The 17258-nt window shown below is 41.2% G+C and overlaps 1 pseudogene; it reads right to left on the bottom strand.

Moving 5' to 3' along the window:
- Window positions 1–1103: 1103 nt before the first annotated feature.
- LOC147975937 (uncharacterized) lies at window positions 1104–2833 on the bottom strand (annotated as a pseudogene).
- Window positions 2834–17258: the final 14425 nt, after the last annotated feature.

The raw sequence follows: 17258 nt of genomic DNA, 5'->3' as shown, positions 1-17258 counted from the left end.
ACCAAGTTCATCAAGATAGTCATCAAGACCAGTATTCTTGAACTCAGTTCCATTGTCACTTCTGATGCGCTTGATCTTCACACCAAAGTTGGTTGAAGCCCTCGAGGAAAATCGTTTGAAGACTTCCTGCACTTCAGTTTTGTAAGTGATGATATGCACCCATGTATATCGAGAATAATCATCAACAATGACAAAGCCATATAAAGATGTAGCATTAGTAAATGTGGCATAGTGAGTAGGGCCAAAGAGATCCATGTGAACCAATTCAAATGGACAAGTGGTAGTCATGATGGTCTTTGAGGGATGCTTGGCTTTGGTCATCTTTCCGGCTTCACAAGCTCCACACAAATGGTCCTTGAGGAATTTGACACCTTCGGTGCCAATGACATGCTTCTTCTTCGCGAGCGTGTGCAAGTTCCTCATCCCAGCATGACCAAGTCGTCGATGCCATACCAGCCTTCTGAAGCTTTTGCAAGTAGACATGTAGCAGGTTGTGGTCCTGTAGAGAAATCAACAATATACAAATCTCCTCTCCTAAAGCCTTCGAAGACTTTGGAATTGTCAGCTTCCATGATCACAACACAACGATACTTGCCAAAGACAACAACCATATCAAGATCACAAAGAATGGAGACGGACATGAGGTTGAACCCTAAGGACTCAACAAGCATGACTTTGTCCATGTGTTGATCCTTTGAGATTGCAACCTTACCAAGACCCAATACCTTGCTTTTGCCTTTGCCAGCGTAGGTGATATGCTTCAGGTGTGATGGTGATAAAGCAGAGTCCATCAATAAGCTCATGTCACCAGTCATGTGATTTGTACATCCACTATCGACGACCCACTTAGTGGCTTTGGGTTGATCATCCTGCATATGAATTAGTGCAGCTTACGAACTCATATACTTCATCAGTGAAGAATATGATATCAATTTCATCAGATCAATTTCATCAAGCAATAGAACAGATAAAGAAGTATGAGGACGTGAGAAATGAGAATTCATTTCTTCATGATTATCTTGCGTCCTTTCAAGCATATTCAAGTCTCCAGCAAATTCTTCAGACGTTCAAGTTCATTTGGAGACCTGACCCTGCATAAGAGATTAGTTATTTTTCTTCACCACCCACATCTGAAGGGGTGGCAAAGAGTTCATCATTCTGCGAGCTCCATAAGAGAAAGGTGGCATAGATGCCAATCCACTTCGTTTCACATAAGAGGGGTTAGGGTAAGCATAAGAGTAAGCAGAGAAATTCTTCGAGGATTTATGAACATAATGATTTGATGAATAATGCACATATCCATAATCCTAAGATCTTCCCTGCGAAACAGAAGGGTTAGCACGATGATGTTCATATGAGGACTTTGATCCTTTTGAGGAATTTGATCCATGTGAGGAATTTGGTCTGTATGAGGACTTGGATCCATATGAGGAGTTTGGTCCATATGAAGAATTTGATCTGGGGTTCCTATTTTCACAGGTGGTGTCATGATGACATTCACCTGAAGACTTTCAAGGAACCTTTTGGGAACCCAGATTTTCTTCATAGGAGAACTGTTCCTAAAGTTAGTGCCAACATATCTAGCAAATACTTCACCATTTTGAATTTTGAATAGTTTATAGTTGGAGTCAAATGACTCATCAGAAGAATATGAAGATTCACATGTAAAGCCAAATAAAGTAGATGGATCCACTGAAGGTCCCTTTGCAGCAACCCATGAGGTTCTGGGATACTGCTCAGGTTTCCAGTAGGTCCCATCAGCATTGAGTTTCCTCTCAAAGGCAATACCCTCTTTCCTAGGGTTCCTATCGAGGATCTACTTTTTAAGCACATCACAAAGAGCCTGATGCCCTTTGAGGCTTTTGTATATGCCTGTCATATGCAATTCCTTTAGCCCCGCATCATCAGTGATACTAGCAATGTCCTCAGATGAGGAATTACTGATAGCAGATACAGTTGAAGAATTTGAAGTTATGGAAGCATTTGAGCATTCAGGTGAAGAATTAGCAGATTCACGTTCAATGCACTTCAAACATGGAGGAATAAATTCTTCGTGAGTAGAGCTGATTTGTTGAGCAAGTAATGAATCACGCTCCTTCTGAAGATCTTCATAACTCACTCTTAACTGCTCAAGATCTTGCTTTCTTTGAAGAAATTCATAAGAAAGCTTCTAATGATCAGATATGAGAGTGTTATGATGACCTTGAAGGTTGTTAAACTTGGACTGAAGTCCCTGAAGACTTTCAGCCAAAGCTTTAGAACAATCCATTTCTTCACCCAACATATTGTCGCTCTCATCTAGCATGTTTTGAACTTTTTCCAAAGCTCTTTATTGTTTAGTGGAAAGGGAAGCAAGTTTGACATAACTGGGTCCAAAATCATCACCGGATTCATCATCACTGGACTCAGATAAGTAGCATTTAGTTACCTTGGCACCTTTTGCCATAACGCATGGTGCAGAGGATGATGATTCTGGCTTGAAAGTCATAGCCTTGCGCGATTCCATGAAGTCCTCGAACCAGGGTTCATGGTGAGATCGATGACTTTCATAGACCTCAGAGAGTCGGTCCCAGATGAGCTTTGCATGGCTGAGATGCGTAACGTTCCTCAAATGATTTTGTGACAAGCCGGAGTAGATGATGTCCTTCGTCGTGAGGTTGAGTAGCGTGTACTTGCGAATATCATCAGCCTCCGCCATCTTGCATAGGTCAGTAAGACTAATCTCGGTGACGGTCCAGAGTTCGTTGTTCATCGCCGTGAGGCGCTTCTTCATCATGGCCTTCCACTTGGGATAATCATGACCGTCAAAGATGGGGCATGTCACAGTCTTCATTCCTGTGGTCGACATAACTAAAACTCGAGGCGGTTAAACCAAAATCACACAGAACAAGGGAGTACCTCGCTCCGATACCAATTGAAAGTGCGTTAAATTGACTAGAGGGGGGTGAATAGGCGATTTTTAATAATTCTTCACTAAGGAATTTCAGGGTGAGGAAATTCCTAAGAGAAGAACTACTTGTAGTGGAATAAGTACTCAGATGTAAACATAACAGGACATAAGCATGGTCTTCATGATGAAATGAAAACAAGCACAGAGTACAGAAAGTGTAAACACGGGATAAAACAGGATGAAGACAAACAGACTGAAGAAATTGAACTGAGGAAATTGAGAAAGTCTTTGGTCAAAGTCTTCAAATAGATATGAACAAGCACACAACACAGTAATGAGGAAATGGAAGGGTTGAGGAAATAAAACCAGTAGGCTTGGTGAAGACAATGATTTGGTAGACCAGTTCCAACTGCTATGACGGTCGTACGTTTGGTTAGGGCGGCTAGGTATTCAAACCTGAGGACACACTGTCCCGGACACCCAGTACTAAACACGCAGTTCTGGACACTTAGTCCTCACTGTATTCCCCTTCAGCTAAGGTCACACAGACCTCGCCCAATCACTCGTGGTAAGTCTTTAGGTGACTTCCAAACCTTCACAGACTCGGTCACTAGGCGATCCACAATTTCCTCTTGGATGCTCTAGACCATGACGCCTAACCATCTGGAAGATGCACAGTCTTCAAAGGTAACAAGTGTCGGATCCACGCAGGATCAATCTCTTCACTGATGCTCAATCACTTTGGGTTTGTAGGTGTTTGGGTTTGGGTTTTCCCCACTTGATGATTTTCGCTCAAAGTCCTTGGAGGATGGGATGCTCTCAAATGACAAGTGTCAGTTTCTCTCGGAGAAGCCAACCAGCTAGTGGTTGTAGGGGGTGGCTATTTATAGCCTAGGGAGCAGCCCGACATGATAAGACATAAATGCCCTTCAATGATATGACCGTTAGGTGGGAAGATATTTTGGGACAGCTGGCGCGTAGCACAGCAACGGTCGGGAATTTTGGCTATCAAATTCCTCAGGGCTATCATGTTTCTCACTTGTAGGCAATCCGCACTAGCGAATTCCTAACTCCTAAGTTAGAACAAATTCCTCAGAGACCAGAAGAGCTTCGTCTCTGTCACTGAAGAAATTGACTGAACTTCATGAGATTTCTAATGGCTTCACTCGAAGGGATTGGTAGGTGTAGGATTTTGAGTTGAGCATCACTTGGAAACTTTTCCTTAGTATTTCCTCGACCCCCTTTAACAGTACGGTGTTTCCTACGACTCAAGAAAGAGAAAATGAAACTATGAAAACAAAAGTCGTCATGCTTCATGTTCCTCGAATGAATATCAAGTCTTCATGGTCACGCCAATTTATTCACTTTCAAAGTCTTCAGAAAGCCAAAGTCTTCAGTCGAAGAACTTCATTTTTAGGGGTCAACTTTCTCTCTAAATATCAAACTCCTCATAGACTTATAGACTTGTGTACACTCACAAACACATCAGTCCCTTAACCTATAAGTCTTCAATACACCAAAATCACTAAGGGTCACTAGATGCACTTACAGTATATCTTCACAAATTCTTCAAAAAGACGTCATACGAACTCCTCACTTACAAGAAACCCAATGTGAGTTATTTCAAAGTCTTCGGTGCTAAATGTTGGATTAGAGATCCTCATCACAATTCTAAATTTGCACCAAAAGCACATGAAGGTTTTATGCTTGGTTATGGAAAGGACTCGCACACCTACTGAGTCTTCAACACCTATCACCACAAGGTTGTTGAAACTGTTGATGTGCGGTTCGATGAGACTAACGGCTCGCAAAGAGAGCACCTACCTCCTGTGCTAGATGAAATATCACCCGAGGAATCCATTAAGTTCAAGACTACTGAGGATGTCATTCCTATTGAAGAATCCGCTGAAGAAGTCATTCTAGAACATGAAGAACATCATGCTGGTGCACCTGAGGAAAATGGCTCTGAAGAAAATGTTGATCCCACTCAATGTTGTCAACCCGCTCATCCTTGTGTTGCTAATGAAGTGCAGATTGAGAGAATCATCAACGACATCAAAGCACCAGGTCCTCTCACACGCTCAAAAGCTTCACATTTGTCTAAATTTTGTGGGCACTTTGCTTTTGTCTCTATCACAGAACCCACCAAAGTAGATGAGGCATTTCTGGAGCCTGAGTGGATACAAGCAATGCCAGAGGAACTTCATCAATTCGAGCTCAACAATGTCTGGGAACTTGTCAAGCGACCAGACCCACATAAGCACAATATCATCAACACCAAATGGATCTACCGCAACAAGCAAGATGAAAATGGCCTTCTGGTGAGGAATAAGGCATGGCTTGTAGCTCAAGGCTACACACAGGTTGAAGGAATTGATTTCGGTGAAACTTTTGCACCTGTTGCTAGAATTGAGGCTATTCACATATTGCTTGCTTATGCTAACCATCATAATATCATCTTATATCAAATGGATGTGAAAAGCACATTCCTCATTGGTAATCTTGAGGAAGAAGTATATGTTGCTCAACCCCCAGGTTTTGAAGATCCAAAGCATCCTGACAAAGTCTTCAGACTCAATAAGGCCCTCTATGGCCTCAAGTAGGCCCCTCGGGCATGGTATGATACTTTGAAGGAATTCCTCATGAATAAAGGCTTCAAACCCGGTTCACTTGATCCAACTCTTTTTACCAAGACCTATGATGATGAATTATTCATGTGCCAAATCTATGTTGATGATATTATCTTTAGCTGTACAAACCAACATTACAGTGACGAATTTTCCTAGATGATGAGTGAGGAATATCAAATGTCTATGATGGGAGAATTGAAATTCTTCTTAGGTCTTCAAATTCGTCAACAACGCAACAACATCTTCATATCTCAGGAGAAATACCTCAAGGATGTGTTGAGGAAATTCAGCATGCAAGATTGCAAAGGCGTCAAAATCCCTATGCCCACAAATGGCCATCTATGCACTGACAAAAATGGTATTGGCTTCGATCAAAAGGTATACCGCTCCATGATTGGCTCTTTATTGTATCTATGTGCATCTAGGCCGGATATTATGCTTAGTGTTTGCTTGTGTTCTTGTTTTCAAGCTACACCGAAGTAATCACACCATAAGGCTGTGAAGCATATTCTTCGATATCTAGCTCACACTCCAACACTTCGATTATGGTATCCCAAGGGCTTGGCTTTTGATCTCATTGGATATTCTGACTCTGACTATGCTGGTGATCGTGTGGACCGCAAGTCAACATCAGGCACATGCCATTTCCTCGGACGATCCTTAGTATGTTGGTCCTCGAAGAAGCAGAACTACGTATCACTCTAATGCTGAAGCACTCGCTAAGAGCATTCCTGTTGGTTCATGTTGTGCTCAATTGTTGTGGATGAAGCAAACCCTCAAGGACTACGGCATCGATTGAAGAATGTGACACTCTACTGTGACAATGAGAGTGCCATCAAGATTGCTCATAACCCAGTTCAGCACTCGAACACAAAGCACATCCAGATTCGTCATCATTTTCTTCGAGATCATGTGTTGAAGGGTGACATCTCTATCGAGCACGTGAAGACTGAAGAACAGCTAGCCGATATCTTCACAAAGCCCTTGGATGAGAAGAGATTTAGCAAGTTGCGGTGTGAGCTAAATATCTTGGAACCTTTGAATGTTCTTTGAAAAGGACACACATGCTAACACTTATGCAAAATTGATGACTTAGGTGTGCAACACACGAAGTAACATTTTTCCTGAATCAATGAAGACAAACCCTCTAAGTGTGAAGAAATTAACGAAGAATTTGATTCTCAAAGCCCTACGACAATTGTACGCGGCATCTGAAATCATCATTCTTATACGATGGGTCACTCCACAAACAAAAGTTGAAAATCTTCAATTTGAGTTTTTCTTCATTTTTGAAATTCCTCAGTTGTTCAAATTCTTCAACTTTGCAAAGTATTCACTCTTTCCATCTGTGTTCTTAATTGACTATATATATAAACTTGAGTTTTCAGTCCTCTACAACATTCACTTATTGCTAATTCTTCAAGTTGACTTTTATGCTAAGTGAATGTGATTGGACCCTTCCCCCTCTATGCTAAACTCAACTGAGTCTGTTCACAAATTCTTCATGTGTGTTCTATTTAAAACCCCATTCAAAATCTTCACTATGTCCTTGTCAGTTGAAGAATCTGCGAACGAAACATTAAAAAATTCATATCTCAATTTTCGGCTTTTGCCGCTCAAACCGTTCCACATCCCATGATATGGTTATTCTATTCACCCACGATATCACACGATCTCCACCTCACTGTACGTGGGTGACACATGTCACTAGGATGAGAAGGGTCAGGGGCACGTTCGTCCAATTTCTTTGGGCGAGCGGTTTTTCACCTCGGCTATAAATACCCCTCACCCTCCTCAAACTGCATTTACCCTGCTCGACCTCACTCCCCTCGCTCGAGCTCTCAGACCTAGCATCGCCGCTACTTCCATTGTCGCTGGTGAGGAAGAGCTTCACTACCTCGACCTCGTCGCCATCGTACTTACGTCGGCCGTGAAAATTTTCACTCCGCCGCCGTCGTCGCTGTCTTCCACTGCCAAGTTAGGGCATGGAAGATCTGAACGGACGAACTTCCCATCTACACCTTCTAGTTCATCGTGTTCTTCGTCAAGGGTAAATAAAATCCATTTTTACTGCCCTTTTTGATTCTGATGTTTTTCATAAATTCTTCAAAAGGTGTTTATTCTTCAACTTCCCCACTAGTTAAACACCTCACATGCATCTGTTCTTGATCTATTTCTCTAAGCAATGTTTTTCTTCATGATTCCTCAATTGTGTGGATTTTTCAATCTATACAACTCTGGAACCTAAGTCAAAGACCGCTTATTGAAATTCCTCAAGACACTCCTGGTCAAATTCCTCAAACTTGTTCTTTTTGAAAAACATCTAACAACACATGTGACCTCTCCAAATTCTTCGCACCTATACTTTGTTCATAGGTACACATGTCCACTGCTAAATCACTAGGTTCTCATCAACTTAACTCATTTGCAGCGTTTCTCGAAGACAAATTGCATACCTCTTCAGAGAATTCTGTTGTTCAAATTCCTCAGTTGAAGAAAATGGCTGACGGCAAGAGACCTTAGAAGAGAGGAAAAAGACCTGAAGTGAACACTGCTTTCGAGATCCCTGATGAAATCTATGCAGGGTACTGCACTCCAGCTGAAGAAACGAAGAATGAGTACAAGGTGCGCATTCAGAGGATTGAGAGGAGATGGGCATGGGAATGGAGGGAGTACAGATATGTCACTCCTAAATATATGAAGAAATTCACTCTACACCCTCCTTGCCCAAGACCTCCATTGGCGCCTGGCCAAATTGCTGATCCCACTTGCCTCAAGCACGGTGAGGACTATCCTGATGAATGGGCCAAGCAACAAGCCAAGTTGGCCAAAGTGGCTAAGGAAGCTGTGAGGAAATTCAATGAAGACTATGTTGCTGCCGCTGCTGAGGCCTGTGCTGTCAAGCCTAAGAAGGCTATGCCCAAGAAGCCTGCGCACAAGCCCAGTTCCTCAGTTGCAATGCCCTCACGGCCAAGATCATCAAAGCCCTCATGGCAAATTCCTCAAGTAGCTCCAGTTCCCACTGGTACAAAATCTTCAGCTGCTACTGCAAAGTCCTCCGCACCTGCACATCTCGCCTCGTGCCAAAGGACCACTAGTATCTCAATTGCTTCAGGAGCATCTGAAAGCTCTTCAGCTCCTCCGTAGTCCTCAACAGGCCCAACTTTGCTGAAGATAAAGGTCACTGCTGGACAAGGAACACGACCAAGTCCTCACAAGAAGCACGTTGCCTTCCAAGTGTCGTCTAGTGAAGACGGAGCTGATGATGAGGAATTAACAGAAATCATCAGAGACAGACAGCAAAGGGCCGCTAGAGCCAAAGGAACCAATGTGCCTCTTCTTCTGGATCCCAAGTTGATCCTAGACTTCATTGATCTCTGGCACAAGGACCCCGACACTCCTATGCTTGACTTCAATTTTACACCTGGCCAAACTCATATGCTGACTGCCTTCATAGGTGAAGAAAAATGGAAGTTTGAAAAGGTCAGGCAACTGAAGAAAGCTCAGTTGAAGAAGGAGTGTTTTTTGAAGGAGCATGTAGTCACAATGACAACTGATGCACTTGTTGCCATGCAAACTGAGATCAAAGCACTCAGTGATGAATTTGACTCATACCGTGCAGATTAGCTAGGAGTCAAAGTCAGATTCGTCAGGTTGGCGAAGGGTTTCACCTCAAATGTTGCAATCTCAACACAACGTGAAATTCCTCAGGCTGAAGCATCTGCTCAGCCTACCAAAGAACATGCCAGCACCGCTGATGAAAATCAGGCTGCTGAAGAAAATGAAAGCACCAGGACTGATGAAGATATTCCAGCCGCTAAAGAAACTGTCAGGGCAACCTCTAGTGTTGCGCCTGAAGAACAAGTTAGGCCAGCCAAAGCATCTGCTGCTTTGCCTGAAGAAACTGAACAAGCCAGAAGAACTGCATCAGTTGTGCCTGAAGAAACTGAACCAATTTCCTCTGCTCCTCCTGCACCAACAACAAGCATCAACCTTCCTTCTACATCATAAGTGAAGAAAACCAAGGCTGCGGAGCGAGCAGCTGTGAAGAAAAGGAAAGCATCTGCTCCCCCAAAGTCTTCAGATCTGAAGAAAGTGAAGACTTTGACAAGCTCCAATGCAAATCCCATAGATGTTGTTCCTATATCAAGCATGCCATCAAAGGAGATTGTTCCCTTTGGTGAGGAATATGTGATTCCCAGTGAATCAGATGAAGAAGATCCCTCGACTGCTTTGTCAGAGCAGTTGGATGAAGAAATTGAAGTGGACAACATCACTTAAACTCCACTGGTATCCTCCCCCATGCCTCAGTTCATTGCTGAAGAGGCCGGCGTTGAAGAAATAGATGAGGAAGATGAAGATGTGGACATTGGGTGTACCACTCCAATTCTGAATGATGACTACTGGGAAAGTCATCACCCCAATTCACCACTGTTCACCCCTCTACAACAGATTCCTCAGTCCGCTGTTTAGACTGAAGAAATTCACACGGGCTCTGAAGAACATCAAGCTTCTCTTCTCACTATTCCTGAAGAAGTTACAACCACTAGCACTGATGAAAATGTTGTTGTAGAAATGGAGGCCAAGGCTGCTGAAGAAATTGTCACTGAAATTCCTTAGCATGTGGCTCCACAGACTGTGATTCAAGAGGCTGTGACGACTTCAACAGTTAATCTTCAGCCCAAGCCTCAGAATCCTCACTCTAAGAAGCAGAAGTTCAAGGCTGATGACTTCTTTGCTGAGCACATTTTCTTCACGGATTTCAATCCATATGACTCTGCAAGACTTAGACGCAAGCGCTTATGGACAACAAGTCAAATGAACTTCTATTCCTCACTGATGTTCGATAAAGACAAGATCTTTGACCATGAGCAAATTCCTCATGTGGATATGGAGTCGCTACCCTGCTTCACCCCAGTCCTCAGTGTTCTTCATGACACTAGGCTGCTCAACTTTTGCACCGACATCTGTGGCTGGAATGAAGAACTAATTCTTCAATTCTATGTCATGTTGCACATCACTGGAAACATTGAAGATGTCAACTCATGGGTGTTGGACTGGATGATTGAAAATACTCACTACAAAGCATCGGCCTCTGAATTGCTTCATGTCGTCCCAGACAGTCCCCCCACTGAAGGTGCAAGGCGCCTCTATGATGAACCTTAGCTGCCAAATCATCTGATGCAAGTGCTGATGAAGCCTTTGAAGCTAGGCCAAGCTCCGCGAACCAAATTCCTCATCAAGGAACTGCTTTATGTGCCAAGGACAATATAAAGGATATTGACCAAAACCCTCAGTACAATCAAGAGCCACAACTCTGATGATGAAGAAGTTGTTGGCATCATGAAGAATCTTCTTTTCAACATCATACATGGTATTCCTATCAACTTCCATGATTTCTTCATGAGGACGTTGGCCAATGTCGCTCTATCACCATTTGAATTGAAGCCTTATGCTCCCTGGATCATGAGATTCCTCGGAACAAGGTCTTCAATTCATTACAAGGCTGATTTTCAAAATCACCTCAGCTACTTGCCGCCTATTGAAGTCCTCAAACAGACTACTTCCTCAGTTGATGAGAAGGGCAAGGCTGCTGTAATTGATGAAGGCACTCATCCATTAGATGGACAGTTTCGCAAAGCTGCATCTTACTCCACCAATGATGACTCTGCCACTCATGACACTGCCGCTAATGCTTCAAAGCAATATGCTCAAGCCACTGCTCCAAGGGTGATGACTGATCGTGAGCTTCTCCTCAGTCTTCATCAGAAGGTCGATTGCAACCATAAATGGGTCAAGCGACAGTTTGGTTCAATTCTTCAGAACATGGTAATCATGAAAAACACTATGAAGAAGAACCATTACTATATGCATGAAGTGTTTGATCGCACCTGGGATGTATTGTCTCACCTCTATGGTGATGAAGATCTCAAGCAGATGGCTTCAAGCAGGACTTTGACTGGTCTCAGTCGCCTTCGAAGAGGTCAGAGTTCCTCACTTAGTGGCCAGCTCCTATTCTTCATCGTGCGAGACTGATGAGCATGAAGACTTGAACGACACTGTGGTAGGCCCTACTCCAACGGACGACCCCAACAACGCTGGCGCTCCTCCATCGACTTCGTGATGATATTCTTCTGGGGCGTTAGTCCTCATTTTTCATCCCTTTTGGTCATTCGATGACAAAGGGGGAGAAATTTGAGTTAGTCTTCAAGCGGGTCTATTTATATGGGCGTTTTTTTGCTAAGTTACAACTCTCATCCTTCTGAAATTTTTGTTGGATCGAGTTGTAAAATCAAGTCTGATGGTGGTCTGATACTTTGCTATGTTTTTCTGCATGCTATTTCCTCATATATGTTAATGCACGCATGCTGAATCACATCAGTCACCATATTTGATCATGCATTTCAAAATCTTCATATCATATGTTAAATGTGTGTATGAATTACAAGATATAGGGGGGATATCTCCATGATTCTACTCTACAATGTGCAGTTGCTATTCAAGGCAAATTCCTCACATATGCACATCTTCAGGGGGAGTGTTTCTATATCTTGCAATCAAATTCCTCAATATTAGTATTTACACTTCATATGTTTATCCCCGTTGAAGACTTAACCTATATTGTCATCAATCACCAAAAGGGGGAGATTGTAAGTGCATCTAGTGCCCCTTAGTGATTTTGGTGTATTGAAGACTTATAGGTTAAGGGACAAATGCATTTGTGAGTGTACACAGGTCTATAAGTCTATGAGAAGTTTGATATTTACAGTGAAAGTCGACCCCTAAAAATGAATGGCTTCAACTGACTTTGTCTTACTGAAGACTTTGAAAGTGAAGAAATTGGTGTGATCCTGAAGACTTGATATTCATGCGAGGAATATGAAGTGTTGTAGCGACCCGACCTCAGACGGTCAAGTCTCTGTGCTTAAGTGTCATCCTTGGATTGGTATGCTGACACACACAGTACTCGAGCATTTATAACAGTGGTAAATCACATGTATAAAGCAACATAAATACTATTACCTCAATCCATATAGCGGAAGTAACAAAAAGGTTGTGGATTCCCATCAACACCAACAGCAAAGTTGAGAGTAGAAATCATAACCCTAACGTATCACTTACTCATCGTAAGATTCCTGCAACATGAGATGTTGCAGCCATGTAGGTCAGTACATTGAATGTACTGTCAATTTCACATTGTAGAGCAATGCTGAATAATGGCTATCACTACATGCATATTTGGCTGGTGGAGGCTCTAAGTTTAATTTTGCATAAAACTAATTTTCCCCTACAACAAAGGAATATATTTTATTCAACTACAAAGTTTGTTGATAATATTGAGAATGGTTACCCATATCTCAATCCCAAAATAATAATCAATAACCCAACAAATTAATTAAGTAAAGTGATGAGATCAAACTAATAATTAAAGTACCAGATACTCAAGATGTCCATAACTGGGGACACGGCTAATCATGATTAGTTTGTACACTCTGCAGAGGTTTGCACACTTTTCCCCACAAGACTCGATCTCCTCCGTTGGATTTCTCACACTTCATGGTGTTTGAGAAACGGATGACCGAGACACGGTCTTTCCGAAGAAGTCCCCTTAACCGATAGATAGGCCGGTACACCTACAATCCCCTACATCTGCTAGCCCATCATGGAAAGGATTCCCACAACTTACTCAACTATACCAGAGCCCATATTGGCTTGTGGCTGCACACAGAAGTTTCCAGCATTAATAATCTTATGATCCCTTTGAGCCTGGGTGGCATTCCATAGGGTGATCACATGGGTACTCCAGGATCCCCTTGGGCAAGCACTCGGTTCTCCAGGTGCCCGGGCAAACCACTGGGTGCTCCAGGGAGCCCCAACCAATCCACCCAGATGTGTATTAAAGTAGCCACCTTAAGTTAAACCTTAGTTAACAGTAACTCTCACAACTTTCATGAATTCTTTCAAAACCAAACCACGTCTACGAGCATAGCATAGCAGTGTAAGCATAACGTAGTAACACCCTGGGTTTGAAATGCAAGACAATAGGTTCCTACCTCATCAACTACTTCCCAATACCCACATGTTATCAATCCTACCCATGCAATGTTTGAGGGTAAACTAATGCATAAAAACTGGGTATGAAAAATATGATCAAAGTGTGAACTTGCCTTGTACTGTTGATGAAGATGATTCGCACTCATAACTCCTGATAGTTCTACTCGTCACACTTCGTTCAATCTATCGTGAGCAAACAATTGCATACATAAGCACTCATGCAAAAGAATCGAAGAAAAGACTTCACAAAACTTCAAAAACAAGCAATTAACTCTTGTGACAGAAAACAATTTCTAATAGTACAAAAATTGGGTGTATTTGGTCTTATCAGAAAGTTTAGGTCAAGAGCTTCTATTTGCAAAAAGAATCAACTAAATCGGAGTTACGAAAGTCAAGTTATGATCAAAATAAGTTTGAATATGAATCTGAACAAATTTTGAAAATTGGAAATTTCAAAAAAAGTTGATGTGAGAGGTTCACTGAATAGGTGAAAACAAGAGAAAACTATAGGCGATGGTTTCATCTAATTTGGATGAACGAGTAAAAAGTTATGGCTATTTAAAAAATCAGGGCCAAGCTGTTTTACGAAAAAAATTAGTTACAGCTAAAAGAATTCTAGGTCTAATGTATAAATACAGAGACTAATTGATAATCTAATTATTCTACCATACTAGTTTAGAAATAATAAACTACGGAAGTATAAAAAGAACAAAATCAAAAAAAGATACATTTATAAGGTAGAGAAAAGACGACTTCGAAGAAAGGAGACAATTTTCAGAAATCCCGCCGAAGAGGAGAAAAATATTTTTTTAATGAATCTAGTCAAACCAAAATATTGATTTAAGCCGAATCAGATGATTTTTTGAGGCTTTATGGGTCAATATTTATAGGTTGAAGGAATGCGTGAACATCTAAGACTAGGGCAATGTGGGACTAAACATAGACAAAAATAAATGAAACAGGGAGAAAATCAAAACGCCTCGCACGAGCCTAAAGGCCATCGGCCGGCCCCGCACGTATGCAGTTTTTTTTTGCTAAAGGAAGAAAGAATAAAAAAAATCTAGGAAGAAAAAGGCTGGCTAGGCCTGGCCCATTTAGGAGAAAAAGAAATAAGATGAGGCGCCCGCTGCCACTATACTACGCGTGTGGGCGACAAATAATTCTGCGTTGTACGTATAGTTTTTTTAAATAGAAACAAAAGTAAAACCGAATAACGAAAATAAAATAAAATTTCGTATAGGCATATTATACATCAAAAAAATTAGAAAAAGATTTTCTACAACATGAACATTTTTCTAGTATCAAATAAAATCTACAAAAATTCAAATAAAGCAAAGAGTGCTACGGTTGCAATAAAACCCAATAAAAACATTTTAAAAATACCAAGTGAATTCAAATTTATTTTTCTCAAATTTTCTACTGTAGGGAATCATTTTACCCTATTTTCCATTTATTTTATTTTTGGAGAAAAATAATTTGAATAAAACCCAAATAACTCCAAATTGAAAATAATTTCAAAGGGACTTTAAATTTGATTCTTTTAAACTTCCAACTCATATTTCATATGTTTTAAAGAAGTCATTTTATCTTCTCTCATGAAAATCATTGAGTTGCTTAAAGTTTCTATTTGAAATATTTCCAAATGAAATTCAAATCTTTTCAACAACCCTTTTCATTTATTTAAATGGAAGAAGTCATGTCATCTTCTCTCTAAGGTTTTGTGATGAAATAAATTTGAATTCTTGGAGATGAGGAAGCAAAGTGAAAGTTTTGAGGAAGTCATTTTATTCCCTCTCATTTAACTTTCAAAAAGTGTTGAATTTCACTCAATTTCACACAAGCAACCACACCACAATCAAACAATCAATCAAATCTATTTATTTAATATAACATTCCAAAATTTAGAATTTTGAGATGTTACAAACCTACCACCCTTAAAATGAATCTCGCCCTCGAGATTCGGAGAGGCTAGAAAGAAATAGGTTAGGTTCTGGGATTCTCAAAATGCATCGATCGTCACAGGGGGTCTGGGGTGCTACCACCCTTAGAAGCATGGTTACGGTTCCAACAAAACTCATATACTCCATCCTTATTGTTGGTGGTGTCGTCTTCTCAAATCTTCAGGATAATTCCTTCTCTGGCTCTTCCGGTAGTGGCATAACTTTTTTCTCAATTCTTTTGTCCTTTTATCTAGGTACGGTCCTCCTGTGACTGGTTCTTCTTAGCTGAGAGGTCTGGCGCCAATACTAAACAACTATCAATATCTCATGGTGGTCATCACACAATTAGACTAGGTCCCTGCAGAAAACGGGTCTAGGTTTCATTCTCATGGTATGACCTACGATTGGCAACAACTGCCTTGTACAAGGGAAAATTGTCATACCATTCTAAGGTTCAAACAAGGTTTTGATCGTCTTCTCTCTACTATGGGCAAGTCACTCAGATTTACCATCCCATACAGCAAGGCGAATAAAAAGAGTAAGTTGGCATGGTGATCAATCCATCCCGCACCCAAATCATCACCTTGTATATGGTTTAGCGAATCTCGTATTCTAACACTCGGTCATCCTCACAAGCATTGCAGAATTTCTCTTGTCCATGAACTGGGTTCGGAAAAAATCTATTGATTTTGCAAGCCAAAGAAACATCTATCATTCCTTCACAACTCTCAGGTTTTGCGTTACTCCTATAAGATCATCTATTGATAAAGTCGTATCTTCTTCCAGGGTTTTTCCTTCAGCAAGAGTGTGCTTGCTTCTTGGCAGGTCCTGGGGCCTATGGGTTATGGCCCATCTCATCACTTGTAAATCTTGAACTCATCATCGGGGGGCAACTGTTCATTATTCCAACATCCAGCTTCCTAGCATTCTTAAATCCATCCAATTGTAATGTCTCTCTTCCTTCTATTGGTACCAAACTAAGACGTTATTACTCAGACTCATCTTGGAGTTACAATTGCTCCATATTACCAATATTATACCTCCTTTACGTCCAATAATACTTCATCCCTTCATATTCTCGGGGTATCCCATATATCAAGATAAAACTTATACTTATGAAGTCCACTCCATGGAACATCATTATCCTTTCCAGGGGTCAAGTGTCCTCACAGGGTACTACCACCCTTGAAATACACAAATTCTTCCATAGACCATATTTCTCATATCCTCGGAAATGGTCAAAATCTTTCTTCATAGAGTAACAACTCATAAAATCCAAATCAGTACCAAACGATGCTATCTTTATTGATTCTCAAATTATTACAATGTCCTGCATTTCCATCACATGCCTCAACTCAACACCTCACTAATAAAAAGAAATGTCCCCACTTCTACTACTGTATTTCTCATTGCAACTCAACTATTTATCACAAATCTCCTTCTCCTTGGGACATTCTCTGGCAAAGTGTCCCGCTTCATCACAACGGAAACATATTACTTCTGTCAAGTCTCGAGGTTTCCTTGTGATTATATAGCCTCCTGGGGTCCTCATCTTCCCTTTTGGGCAATCATTGAAGTAGTGTCCTGAATTTTTGCACCTGAAACATGTGATATGACTCAAGTCCTTCTTTGTAGAAATTGGGTTGTTCCTGGAATCCAATCTATTTCTCTTTCTGGACTTTTCTGTGCCAATCAGGGCTTCTATTTCCTGTGGGTCACACTCTACTTCCTCTATCAGGAATT

This window comes from Triticum urartu, chromosome 4A (genome assembly GCF_056163025.1).
Source record: "Triticum urartu cultivar PI428250 chromosome 4A, HENAU_Tu73, whole genome shotgun sequence".
Lineage (NCBI taxonomy): Eukaryota > Viridiplantae > Streptophyta > Magnoliopsida > Poales > Poaceae > Triticum > Triticum urartu.
This window is presented reverse-complemented; position numbering and strand designations above follow the sequence as displayed.